At 40.9% G+C, this 13,299-nt stretch overlaps 1 protein-coding gene and 2 pseudogenes across 1 annotated transcript in view; 2 read left to right on the top strand and 1 right to left on the bottom strand.

The window, feature by feature from the left end:
* SYT6 (synaptotagmin 6) overlaps window positions 1-13,299 on the top strand; it is an 855,303-nt gene that overhangs the window by 504,198 nt on the left and 337,806 nt on the right. The window lies entirely within an intron of this gene.
* On the bottom strand, window positions 5,016-5,151 carry LOC135052146 (5S ribosomal RNA; annotated as a pseudogene).
* On the top strand, window positions 5,963-6,080 carry LOC135052596 (5S ribosomal RNA; annotated as a pseudogene).

Here is a 13,299-nt window from a genome sequence, read left to right as displayed (position 1 = left end):
TCTGAGTGTCAGGTTCAAGTTGCTGACCGACGAGGTTCCTTATGCTTGCGAACCAGTTAGATTCTATACACATTTGAATCTTCCCCATATTCGAATATCTGAATGTCAGACTCAAGCTGATGATATATGAGGTATGGTCCTCGCTGTATCAATCAAGTCCCATTGAAATATTGAAACGTTGTTCATACATCTTTGAATGACCTTTTATGTGCTGACAATATGTTCTGAAATGAAGAGATTTTACCCCTGATGAAGTCATGGAACAAGACGAAACGCGTTGGGTTATTTATCTATCTATTATCTGATGTTACCTCCGAATCTACAATAAGGAGAAGGAGGAAATCGTAGTGATATATCTACGCTTTTTTCTCATCACTACAAACTGATTGTTCAAATTGTGCGACAAATGTAAATGTATCAACTCTGTATACTTATGAACATTTGTGTCGGGTTTATATGTTGTTTTAATAAATTTTTATGTTAGTATTTGTTATCTGACGTAATTTATCCGGAGAGTACTGTAAGGGTCCGTTTTTAGGTAGGGCGTTGATATAACTCCCTTGGCGCCATCTCCTCTATTTCGTTTTATATATATATATATATATATATATATATATATATATATATATATGCAATGTAAAAGAAAGGAAAATGGCTCCCAGGGATTGAAGCAACCCTTAATACTAAAGATAGTCCTCAAGAGGTTTCACAAACAATATTTTGGATCACTATTGTTTGTGAAACCTCTTGAGGACTAACTTTAGTATTAAGGGTTGCTTCAATCCCTGGGCGCCATTTTCCTTTCTTTTACATTGCATTCTATCTTCAGTTCCTCCTAACAAGGAACTTAGTGATACTAGGCAGCCCATCTAAGAAAGCATTCAACAATATTACGTTAGTCTCTAATATAACAGCGCAGAGGGAGAGTTTTTTCATTTGATATATATATATATATATATACTAGCATTTGTCTGCATGTTCTTTCACATGTATGTCTGTTATTGCTCGGCGGAACCAATTTTACAAAGACTGTAGTGCCATCTAATATTGTGCTGTAAATGTTACATTGTACACATTGATCACAAAATGTCTTTCTAAACAATATCTGCAGTTTGTCCTTCAGAGCTTAAACTAAAAGATGTTTGGGGCTATTAACTCATAAGCAAGCCACGTAACGCTGCTCATGGTAGAAGCAGCTGGTACTGAGATCTTGCAACTGCAGCCCTGAGTGTTGCAACTGTGACTTGTTGACTGTCATAGTGAAGGAGAGGCTTACAGGAAACTGCAGGTGAATGAATTGACAAAGAAAATTGTTGGGGATAAGAGGTCAGTGGCGTAGCAATAGTCCCCACACACCCCGTGGTGGCTTGGTAGCGCTGGGTGGCTTGTGGGTCTACTACGGAACTGCCTGCCTCCATTGACAATGTCCCTCCCAAAATGGCCACCGCCAATGTCCCCTGACAATGAACAGATACTATGAAGGGGGGTGCCTGAAACTTATTGGGATGGGGATGGGGGGTGGGGGGGTGCCGAATTTATAGTTATGCCCCTGTAAGGGGTAGACATGGTTTAAACACAATCTCACCTACGCCACATCCAGTTTGAATCTCTGCCTCAATTAGGTTCCTCTGCAGAGCCAGAGCTGTCGGGTTCCGTTGCATAGCCTGGGCGGAGTCAAGTTCCACAGAAGCATAATTGGAACACCAACTTTCAGTGCTCCGAGTGATAAGTGTCTGGTTTTTCATTTATTGCTCAGTTTCTTTATAGGTCACTAATCTATACAATAGTGAAAAAACGATCCAAATTAGTTTTCACGTGATGCCACAATGAATAGACAATAATTACTTTTTTTTTGTCTCCATAGTTCATAAACAGTCCCTAGAAGTATATTATTAAAACAAAAATTGATATGTACAGACACCTCCCTTACAGTTTTATTATTTGTATAGGTTATTACACAGAAAATTACTTCTTGTGGGCAGATTTTTTGCTGTTGCATTTTTCTCTATATTCATGTAGTGTTCTGTCCAGCGAGGTGAGATGAGGCAAGTGTGGCAGAGCCTATCCTGTCATACACCAATATACTCCAGAGTTTTGACTATAAAAATAATAAGAAAAATACAAAGAAGATATTATAGTCATCTTTGTATTATTTTAATAGTTTTTAGAGTCAAAACTCTGGAGTGTATTGGTGGATGACAAGTGAGGCATTGCCACACCTGCATACCTCGTCTGCACATCACTGATCAAAACTCGCCAAATCTTCAACAATATATACTGCTGCACCTTTGTATAATGTCCACATGAACCTTCAGGTACATACAACCATTTCCCTCACCACACATCCCTGATTCTATCAAAGGATTGGTATCTGTAGCACTGTGTGTCACTAATTCCAGCCTGTTTATGCTGATTGCCTGGTTACTTATGAGTTAGGTTAATTTTGCCCTCTGGGTCTTGATAGGCGGCTTTTCTGTTACATGTATGGCAGCATTATTCCATGTTCCTTCTGATAGTAATTTAATTATCTTTCTAGGTGTGTAATGAAATTGCTGCCTTTACAGGCATATATTCAGGTATATATTTGTGTGGAATCCCTTGAAAAAAGCACTGAAACAGCAGTTGTGTACAGCATGAATAGAAAAACTACTCTGCCATGTTTTAATCATGATGAAATTATTATTTCCTATATAACTGATGTGGTGTGCTGACTACACGAAATACTGCACTATTTGTCGCTTCCCATTTCTCCTATATACAGAAATGACATGCCAGTATAAATGACTTCTTCAGGGACGGCTGGCCGCTTTGTTCAGAGGAGTGCTTTGAACTGAACTAACTGCTGTAAACAAAAAAAAGAAACAACCTCAACCCCCTCTACCATTGCGCTGATATAAGAGAGAAGCAACCGGAATTTTACTTGTAGAGTATCATCATTTGTCAATGGTTGTGTCACCCAATTTCAGTATCAGCATGAAGTTTGTGCGTTAATGCATATATGCAGGGTTATAATGGAACCTCACTGATAAAGCCATAAATATACATAGCAGAAACACATTATTGCAATGCTGTAGTAGTATCATGGTATTTCTGTTTAATTAATCATAAGAAATGTAGTCTATTTAATTTATTCTTTAAACGTTAGTTGAGCTGCTGTATGTTACACTGACATCTGGTGGTCTAATGTGTTGTAGAAAGATACCTTTTATAGTTATATTGAAATAAGCCTTTAAGTCTTATTTTATCTTAGATGGGGATTCTGGAATCATTGCAGTTCTTTGAGTAGAGATGAACAGTCACAGCAAATTTAGTACAATTTGAATGTCATTCTGCTCTTTTCCTTTAGGGGAAAATCTGGTTAAAACAAAAATAATAGTGCAATCCTGTAAAACAAAAGGGTAGTGGGAATTGTAAGTTGGATACTTAAGCCAAGGTTCCTGCAGAGAGATATGTGAAAAGTCTGCATCCAAGTGCAAAGTGAGGGTAACAATTCAAGGGGATTCATTATGATATCCTGGCTGTCAGGATCCCGGCCGTCAGGAGACTGATGCCGGGATTCCGACAGCCAAAATACCGGCGGTGAGCTGCGCTCACTGCAGTCGCCACGCATCGGGTCCGGTGGAGGCCTTCAGTCGCCACAAGGTTATATTCCCAGTCGGGTGGGGGCATGGAGCACCACCTGAGTGGGGATTCTGGGGGGCGGTCGAGATTCCGACCGCCGGTATTTCACCAGGTGTCGGGATTCCGACGTCGTTATCCTGACCGCCAGGATCCCAGCAGCCGGTAACTTGATTGCCTCCCGTGACGATGTCTAACTGTAAATTTAACCCTAACTAGGGCCTAATCCTAACCATAACCGCAGCCTAACCCTAACCATAACAATGACATTGGAAAAAATAATCAGCAGTCGACATTCTAATATTGACATTATGTCATTTGGCATTCCGTCAGTGTCATTATGTTGTATGTTGACCTTATGATCATACGTATATCTTTCATGGTAAAGTTATGCAAAATTTAGCTCATCTCACCTGCATTGCATACATAGAGTGGGCAGAGCAGCATATTTAGATAGTTCTGCAGGGAGCATTGCCTGACAGTCTGCTGATCGATGCTCATTGTTCTAATAAGGCAATGCAATAGAATGATGCATATTAAGTCTATTATGGCACATTATAAAACTTGGTAGCAAGAGAAAGAAAGACCTGGCACCGGTATAAATTGTAATGGAATGAAGAAGAGGCCAAAATGGACAGATATTGAGAAGGAAAACGGCTTCTCAATTATGGTCCTTATTGGCGGTGCGCCCAGAGCTAGAAAGTATCTGTACATACACACGGAGAGAAAGAGAGCTCTGGTGTGGGCGCACTCTTGAAAGAAAAATCAAAAAAAATATAATAATTTTTTTGAAAATGAATGGAAAAATTATAAAAACAATATTTATTGGCAAATTGATTAAAAGTTATTAGTTATCCCACTATGATCAAAAACGTGTCTAAGTGTTGGTTAATAAAAAATTAAATTATTATATTAAATTGTTCTTTATTGGAAATAACCAACAGAGGTATAAGACAACAGGAGAAGAAAAGAAAAGAAATGTTCTGGTCTCGTTAATCACACAAGATAGATTAGAAAGGTTGCAGACACTGAATAGTCTAGCAACCGTTTCTCCTGACCAGCACAGAAATTCTGTGTTACTGACAACAGAGAGATCCAATAATATATCTTTGAAAGACCAACACGATGGTCAATGTCGGACAAATTACTGATCACCAGATATACCATCAATCACAAATTGAAATTTAGAGACATATCTGAAACATTTTTGGAGAATACTGCAGACATAGCCATACTAGGTGGAAAAGAAGAGGAAAAAGAAAAGAAGAGAAAAAAAGAGAAAGAAAAACGGGTACAAATGGAGGGAAAAAGAAAGGACAGGAGAGGGGGTATAGAGGTGAGAAAGTGGTGATCCTGCTGTTGGTGTCCACCCTTCTATTGAAGGGGAATAGTGTCCTTCTCTACAACACCAGGTATTCCCAAAAAGTCTCCTTTGAGGTACTGACCCGGCCCAACGCTGCTTAGCTTCCAAGATCGGACGAGATCGGGCATTAACAGCGTGGCGGGCATTAACAGCGTGGTATGATAGTAGAGAGGCTATCTACCAATGAGAGTGCACCTATGTAAGAGGAGTGAAAAAGAATGGGGGAAAAAGGGGGGAAGTGCAGAAATGGTGTGGATCTGCTTTCCTCGTTAGGCGGGGGGACTCATCTGCCTGATGGCAAATGATACCCCTGGATCGAGGATGAGAGTCCACAGAAAAAGGCTGGGTCGGTGAGGAAGATCAGGGAGGAGTGGAAGAAATGGAAGAGTAAAGTCAGTGAAATGATAGAATTGAAGGTCGCGGATGGATTGTCCAAGGGAGGAGGATGGCGTGCCTGTTAACTCTAAATGGGAAGAATTAGCATGCCATGCACAAAGCAAAAAAGATTAATGGACGGTTCCTGGGAAACTGGAACCAACTACGTCCTGTGCCTAAGCACTTAATAGTGCAGTGGTGTAAATTCACTGTTTTTGTGCTTAGGCACAGGACGTAGTTGGTTCCAGTTTCCCAGGAACCGTCCATTAATCTTTTTTGCTTTGTGCATGGCATGCTAATTCTTCCCATTTAGAGTTAACAGGCACGCCATCCTCCTCCCTTGGACAATCCATCCGCGACCTTCAATTCTATCATTTCACTGACTTTACTCTTCCATTTCTTCCACTCCTCCCTGATCTTCCTCACCGACCCAGCCTTTTTCTGTGGACTCTCATCCTCGATCCAGGGGTATCATTTGCCATCAGGCAGATGAGTCCCCCCGCCTAACGAGGAAAGCAGATCCACACCATTTCTGCACTTCCCCCCTTTTTCCCCCATTCTTTTTCACTCCTCTTACATAGGTGCACTCTCATTGGTAGATAGCCTCTCTACTATCATACCACGCTGTTAATGCCCGATCTCGTCCGATCTTGGAAGCTAAGCAGCGTTGGGCCGGGTCAGTACCTCAAAGGAGACTTTTTGGGAATACCTGGTGTTGTAGAGAAGGACACTATTCCCCTTCAATAGAAGGGTGGACACCAACAGCAGGATCACCACTTTCTCACCTCTATACCCCCTCTCCTGTCCTTTCTTTTTCCCTCCATTTGTACCCGTTTTTCTTTCTCTTTTTTTCTCTTCTTTTCTTTTTCCTCTTCTTTTCCACCTAGTATGGCTATGTCTGCAGTATTCTCCAAAAATGTTTCAGATATGTCTCTAAATTTCAATTTGTGATTGATGGTATATCTGGTGATCAGTAATTTGTCCGACATTGACCATCGTGTTGGTCTTTCAAAGATATATTATTGGATCTCTCTGTTGTCAGTAACACAGAATTTCTGTGCTGGTCAGGAGAAACGGTTGCTAGACTATTCAGTGTCTGCAACCTTTCTAATCTATCTTGTGTGATTAACGAGACCAGAACATTTCTTTTCTTTTCTTCTCCTGTTGTCTTATACCTCTGTTGGTTATTTCCAATAAAGAACAATTTAATATAATAATTTAATTTTTTATTAACCAACACTTAGACACGTTTTTGATCATAGTGGGATAACTAATAACTTTTAATCAATTTGCCAATAAATATTGTTTTTATAATTTTTACATTCATTTTCAAAAAAATTATTATATTTTTTTTGATTTTTCTTTCAAGAGTGCGCCCACACCAGAGCTCTCTTTCTCTCCGTGTGTATGTACATTATAAAACTTATTAGGCAATTACATTTATTCTGTGAAGCATGTAGTATTTTATCGTTCTAAGACAGAACCACTTGGCTTATTCGCCATGTCTCATTAGTGCTCGATGTACATGCCAACACTATGGGGGTTTTGTTCACGTTCACCTGCAGATTTACCATAACTATAAAGTTCCGCAATTAAAGCATTGATAATGAAAAATTATAATTCATTTATCAGTAAGTTGAAAATTTCAACAATAAGAAAAAATGTTATATGGTATTGATTTATTTACAGACATTTTAAACTGATTTTTGCCATGGATTTTATTTATTTACCGTAAGTGTTCAGTAGTCATCTCATATCAAAAGCTGAATATGCAGCGACCAAAGTTATTCTGCTCTGTTGATCTTTTATTGGTCATAGCATCTGTGATTAAGTTGTACATTACCTAATAACAAATCATTGGGCTAATTATTGTAGGCTGGCGTATTCTGTGTTGTACAGTATGCACCTGTGAACTACACGTTGTCATTGTGGGACACCCAAAGCACCAACGATCATTCCAACCAGTGAAAGGGCACAGGAATTTTTTTTACATGGTGGAAAATCTGTATTGCTAATGATTATTTTCACATCTTTGTGCAATGGGGGTCATTCCGAGTTGATCGCTCGCTAGCAGTTTTTAGCAGCCGTGCAAACGCTATGCCGCCTCCCACTGGGAGTGTATTTTAGCTTAGCAGAAAATGCTAACGAAAGAATCGCAGAGCGGCTACAAAATATTTTTGTGCAGTTTCAGAGTAGCTTCAGACCTACTCAGCGCTTGCGGTCACTTCAGACTATTCAGTTCCTGTTTTAACGTCACAAACACGCCCTGCGTTCGGCCAGCCACGCCTGCGTTTTTCCAAACACTCCCTGAAAACGGCCAGTTGACACCCAGAAACGCCATCTTCCTGTCAATCACTCTGTGGCCAGCAGTGCGACTGAAATGCTTCGATAAACCTTGTGTGAAACTACATCGTTCAATGTAATAGTACGTCGCGCGTGCGCATAGCGCCGTATACGTATGCGCAGAAGTGCCATTTTGTTGCCTGAACACTACGCAGCGAACGAAAGCAGCTAGCGATCAACTCGGAATGACCCCCATTATCTCCAATAATTGAGGTATTACAGCTGCTGCACAACATTGTGCTTTTCTGCACATGCAAAAGCATAGAGGTGCCCCGTGATAGGCCAGTTGAACCGCTGGGGACAGGTGATAGAAAAGAAAATGCAGTTGGTGAGGAAAGGGCTGTAGACAGCCTGCCTGGGCCCTGGTAATGCAGGGTCTGTGACCTAATCACTGACGTGGGACCACACCCCCTTTAATAAAATACCAACAATGCCCTGCTGGGCTGGGAAGAGAGGCTGCAGTGCTACTGGCTAGCAGGTAAGAAGGAGAGGTAGACCCGGGCTCCTGCTAGTCCCCTCCAACAATCCCAGGTCCAGGTAATTGGTACCTGCTCTCACCGGTTGGTGCCACTGGGTGAGGGGCACTTTGTCAGAGGTACCTGTAATGGGTGAGAGGTCATGTTTAGCATGTGCTCCCTCACTGCAGACATGGTGGCAGGCACCAGATGTGCAGCTGAGTTGTAAAAGCCTGAGCCCACACAAGAGAGAAGGAGGCGGCAGTGATCAACCCCTGAGTCCTGATGCTACAGTTCTAAGAAGTAGGTTTGTGGCTATCTGATGGGAAGTGATGGAGCCAGTGCTTGGTGAGAGAAGCAATTGAGGAGAAGCAACCACCAACTGGCTCCTGTCAATTGAGGAAGAATAATCCTCTCTGCCTGAGACCGGGGAACTGAGACCAGAGGCTAGATGCATCATCGCTTGGAAAGTGATAAAATGGAGAGTGAAAAAGTGCCAGCCAATCAGCTCCGAACTGCCATTTTTCAAACACAGCCTGTGAGATGGCAGTTAGGAGCTGATTGGCTGGTACTTTTTCACTCTCCATTTTATCACTTTCCAAGCGATGATGCATCTAGCCCCAGGTCTGTTTATTATCTAGTATTCTGCACCTTGTCACACTCCGTTGCATCTAGCCAAAGGACAGCAGCAATGTACTAAATGGACTACAATTCCCAGCACAAGTCCTATATGATTAGTTTACTTCAAATGAGTCAGTTCCATGAGCTTGGGCCCTATTCATACTTACCAAATGTGCTCCAATGTAAGAATGGGCATGGGTAGGAAAGTATGTAATGTTTATGACTACCTGACATACTAATTGATATAGGAGATTTGAACTTATATAGAGAATGTGTAGACATATAAGGGAGGATTATTAGGAGGGTTTTTAGATGTGATTATGTAATAATCCCATAGATTTAGGTTCCATTAATATATAACTGTGCCAGAATCTACTGATACTGGTAATATGTGTAATATCCCCTTCACACCTATAACCCTAGTCCAACCTGGATTATTGAACACAGTCCCAAGCTGCCTGAAATCGTATTCACACTGCAGACTAGATCCAGGTTATTGCCGGGTTGTCTCTTTGCCAGCACTTGCAGATGTTATTACCTCCAAGTGCCAGTGATTCGGTTCTCTGCATGCTTTGAGTGACATGAGTCAGATGACCCGGGTCAAGCGTTCAAACTGAAAAATACATTGGTCGGTCCCAGATTCAACCCTGATTATGACCTGGGTCGACTTCCCGGTGCACTGAATCTGGGAATTCCCTTTCACACCAAGTCAGGACCTGGGATGCCTTGGCAATATCTTGGGTCAGGGGCTCGGTGTGAAAGAGGTATCACTTATCTGTTTGCCTGGGGAGATGTGTTTCTTGTATATTGGGGGTAATTCAGACCTGATCATAGATGTGCTAAATTTAGCACATCTACGATCAGTTACTCTGACATGCGGGGGGACACCCAGCACAGGGCTAGTCCGCCCCGCATATTAGGCCCTGCCCCCTACCCCCCCACACACACACACACACACACACACAGGTACAAAAACATTGCATGGCAGCAATTCCTTTGTACCTGTTAATTAGCTCCTTGCCAGCGCAGCTCCTGCGTGCTGGCAGGGGACTCACTGCCGCGTCCCGGGTCACAGCGGCTGCGTGTGACATCACACAGCTGCCATGACCCGGCCCCCCAAAGGTCCGGACATACCTCCATTGCCAGTACTGCACCCGCCAACGGTGTTCTAACGCCCTTGGCACGCTTCCTCCCGTCCGTGACCACCTCTGCCTGTCAATCAGGCAGAGGCGATAGCACCAGTGCTTTAGCATCTCACTGGCTGCACATGCGCAGTGCTACCGACGCGTTTGCGCACTGTGTATAGTAATTCAGACTGAGATCACTGCCGCTGCAGCGATGCAGTCTGAATTACCCCCCTTATAAGTACCAGAGTAATTTATAGTTTTTCAAAGTAATTCCATCCACATGTACAGATGTTTGACTCTGTAGAAGAGACTTATTCAGTAAAACTGAGTGTATTATTAAATGTTAAGTTCACCTAGGGTACGGTTGTGAATGTTCAAATATAAATGCTCACTATTGCTATGAAATTGTTTTAAACTGCTTGGTGTAAGGGAAGTAACCTATACTTATAGTGTTACTTTATATATAAACTAATGGGCATATCCAATTAACATTTTTCAATTACCGCGGGTATGCATGCTCCCATATCTCAATTGAAAAAACGATTCAATTGAAAAAAATTGGGCTCAATAATTTTTATAGCAAAAACCCACAGGATTTTTTTTTCAAATGTGGAAATTACATTTGATTTTTGCATTTTTTATTTTTTATTTAAAAAGCTGTGAAAAAGTTGATTTTGGTGTTATTTGAGGCTACTTGCTACACAAAAACACCTGTAAATCACACCTGTTACATACATGCTTCACCTGAGTGCACAGGTATGTACAGTACCTGTCCCACATCTTTTAACCAATTATTCTGCATGTTTAGAATTTTGTGCACCACAGGAACTAAAAATAACGTGTTGAATTGAATATACCCCTTAAACTAGCTACACACTATACAATTATCTAGCAGATTATCTGCCAGATCTAGCTGGTTGGAATGAAAATCTGGTAATGGATGAGAGCAAATGACAATCGACCATTTGCTCCCAAACACTGCAAAATGGACAAAAACAGTCATTCATCCAAGTTGGTTAAATTTGTGTTTAACCAATTTGTATGAACGACAGGTTTTGTTCGTTTTTCAATGTTTTGGAGCAAATGATAGATTGTAATTTGCTCTCATCTATTAACAGATTTTCATTCCAACCAGCTAGATCTGGCAGATTATCTGCCAGATAATTGTATAGTGTGTACATAGCTGAAAGGTGCATACACACGGTGTGATTCGGGCTAACCCCGATTCTCACCATGCGACAGGGGCTAGGTTGGCATCGCAAGCACATAATGACTGTGCTTGCGATACTGACTATGTGCAATTTTTGCTAAGTGTAAGTTTTGACTATCTTTTCTACGAGATAGTCAAAATTCACTTGCCTGCACAGTCTATCTAGGCTTGTGATACCGACCGCGCTGGACCGCGCATCAGCATCGCATCGGGATCGCAAGGTGACTTTCACCTTGCGATCTGCACTATCTTTTCTTACAATTTTGACTATATAGTCAAAAGCGTAAGAAAATATCTCACCGTGTGTACACACCATAAGTCTTCTGTGTTTATTTTGCCTGGAGTCGGTTTATCTTCATCTCTCTGTCAAGGAAGAGAGCGTAGGCACACCTGTTGCAGTGTGCACGATTATCCGAACCTCCCTAACTTCCGGGCACAATTGCTGGGTGTTACATTATAGTGGGAGAGTGTTGCATTTGTCACATTGACTGACCTGAATACCCTGCCCTTTATGCTCTTGTGGTTTGTCCCAATCGTTATAATAGTTGTTATGATAAGTGCCTGAGCAAACTATCCATCTAAGGACACTTACAGTAGGCCCAATGAACAACAGCATAGATGGGAAACGACATACTGTAGCTGATCGTACTATGTAAGTTACTGAACAAGGCCCTATCATATTTTGTAAATCACAAGGGTCTCAGTGGGCAATTGTCTTCATGTCCTGTTTGCTAATCATTCTATTGATTGATTGATTGATTGATTGATTGATCTGCAACATGTGGCTGTACTGTGGGTGATAAAATTGGATATGCATTTAGCAATTGAGCCAATTAACCAGTTTGCAGTATATAGATACTAGTCAAATGCTCTCTGCAGGGAAATACAGTAGCAGTACTATCTACACAGGTGTACAGGAGTAATGTTTAGCTACTGTAGTTTGCCCTTGCAAACGGATTGCTGACGGATCAGAACTTATGTCTGCCTCTGGTCTTTGTTGTAACCAAGGCCTAAAATGGGGAAGACAGAAACTACCAAAGGGTGTTTTGGGGACAAGGTCAGCCTGTGGTGTCCAGAGATGAAGCCCTGGTTGGGTGTCTAGGGTTGTGCCATGCAGATGAAATACTAATTAAGGAGTACTGTAATTCGTTAATAGGAATCCTATAGTCTATATACTCTATGAATAACAGACTTGCACAGTTGTGATCAACCTAATGTTTAAATACATAAAAACATAAACTTGCACAATGTGAAAGTTGTGTTTTCATTAATCTTTGTCAAGCCATTTATATAAGAATATACAGAGCTAGTAAGTTGATGGAAATAGCAAAAGCTTATATTAAAACCCATTTAAAATCCAATGTGAGACTTGGGAGCAGGATTGATAGCCACATGGGGCATACAGTAGATGGTGAAGTTAAATTGGTCAAATACACAGTAGTCACTGGGGGAATAAGTTGGCCTTGGCTTACTAAAGTATCAGTTTATGGAAAAGATGACCATGTGATAAATCTGTATCCCAGTTCTTCAAGAGTTAGTAGTTAATTTGTTGGACAACATTCACAAATTATACAATAAAAGGGCATAGCTAATTGTAGACAAAATAAAAGAAGCCTCTATCATTTCTATAGGACCGCAGATTTTTTCTTGAGGCCCCAAAGCAGGTCTAAAGTCAGGGAAAATCCTAATTTTAAGGTAGGCTATTGTGACTAACTTCTGGGCTACTCCCTCTAATGACTAATTAGGAATTTTGAAGTTTCCATTTAGCTTTATTAGACCAATAAATGTGTGTTATCATTGGGTGTTAAAAATAAGATCTCAAATGACCCCTAAATCAACTTTTTTTGGTTACTTTATGCACCCAAACTTTATTAAAGTATTTAGTTTAATGAAAAATATTTGTTTACTGTATTTTTTTTTTAATTACATTTAAAATGCCCACAAATTACCCCCAAATCCCCTTTTTCTACTTTTGTTTTAGCATTTTTTTTTTGTTTAGACTTTAAAAACAAAACCCAAAGCAGCCATTTAAACCATTTTTAAAGAACAAAATATTTTTGCGGGACAGTAATAAACTATGCTGTGCCCCAATTTCAAAAAAAAATTCCTGCGGGTTTCTGAAGAAAAACAATTTGTGACCATTTTTTTCAGTTGAATACTGTGGCTATCTGGAGCGCCCATAGCTGT

Source organism: Pseudophryne corroboree, chromosome 2 (genome assembly GCF_028390025.1).
Source record: "Pseudophryne corroboree isolate aPseCor3 chromosome 2, aPseCor3.hap2, whole genome shotgun sequence".
NCBI classification, from domain to species: domain Eukaryota; kingdom Metazoa; phylum Chordata; class Amphibia; order Anura; family Myobatrachidae; genus Pseudophryne; species Pseudophryne corroboree.
The sequence above is the reverse complement of the archived record's forward strand: the minus strand, read 5'-3'. Positions and strand labels throughout refer to the sequence as shown.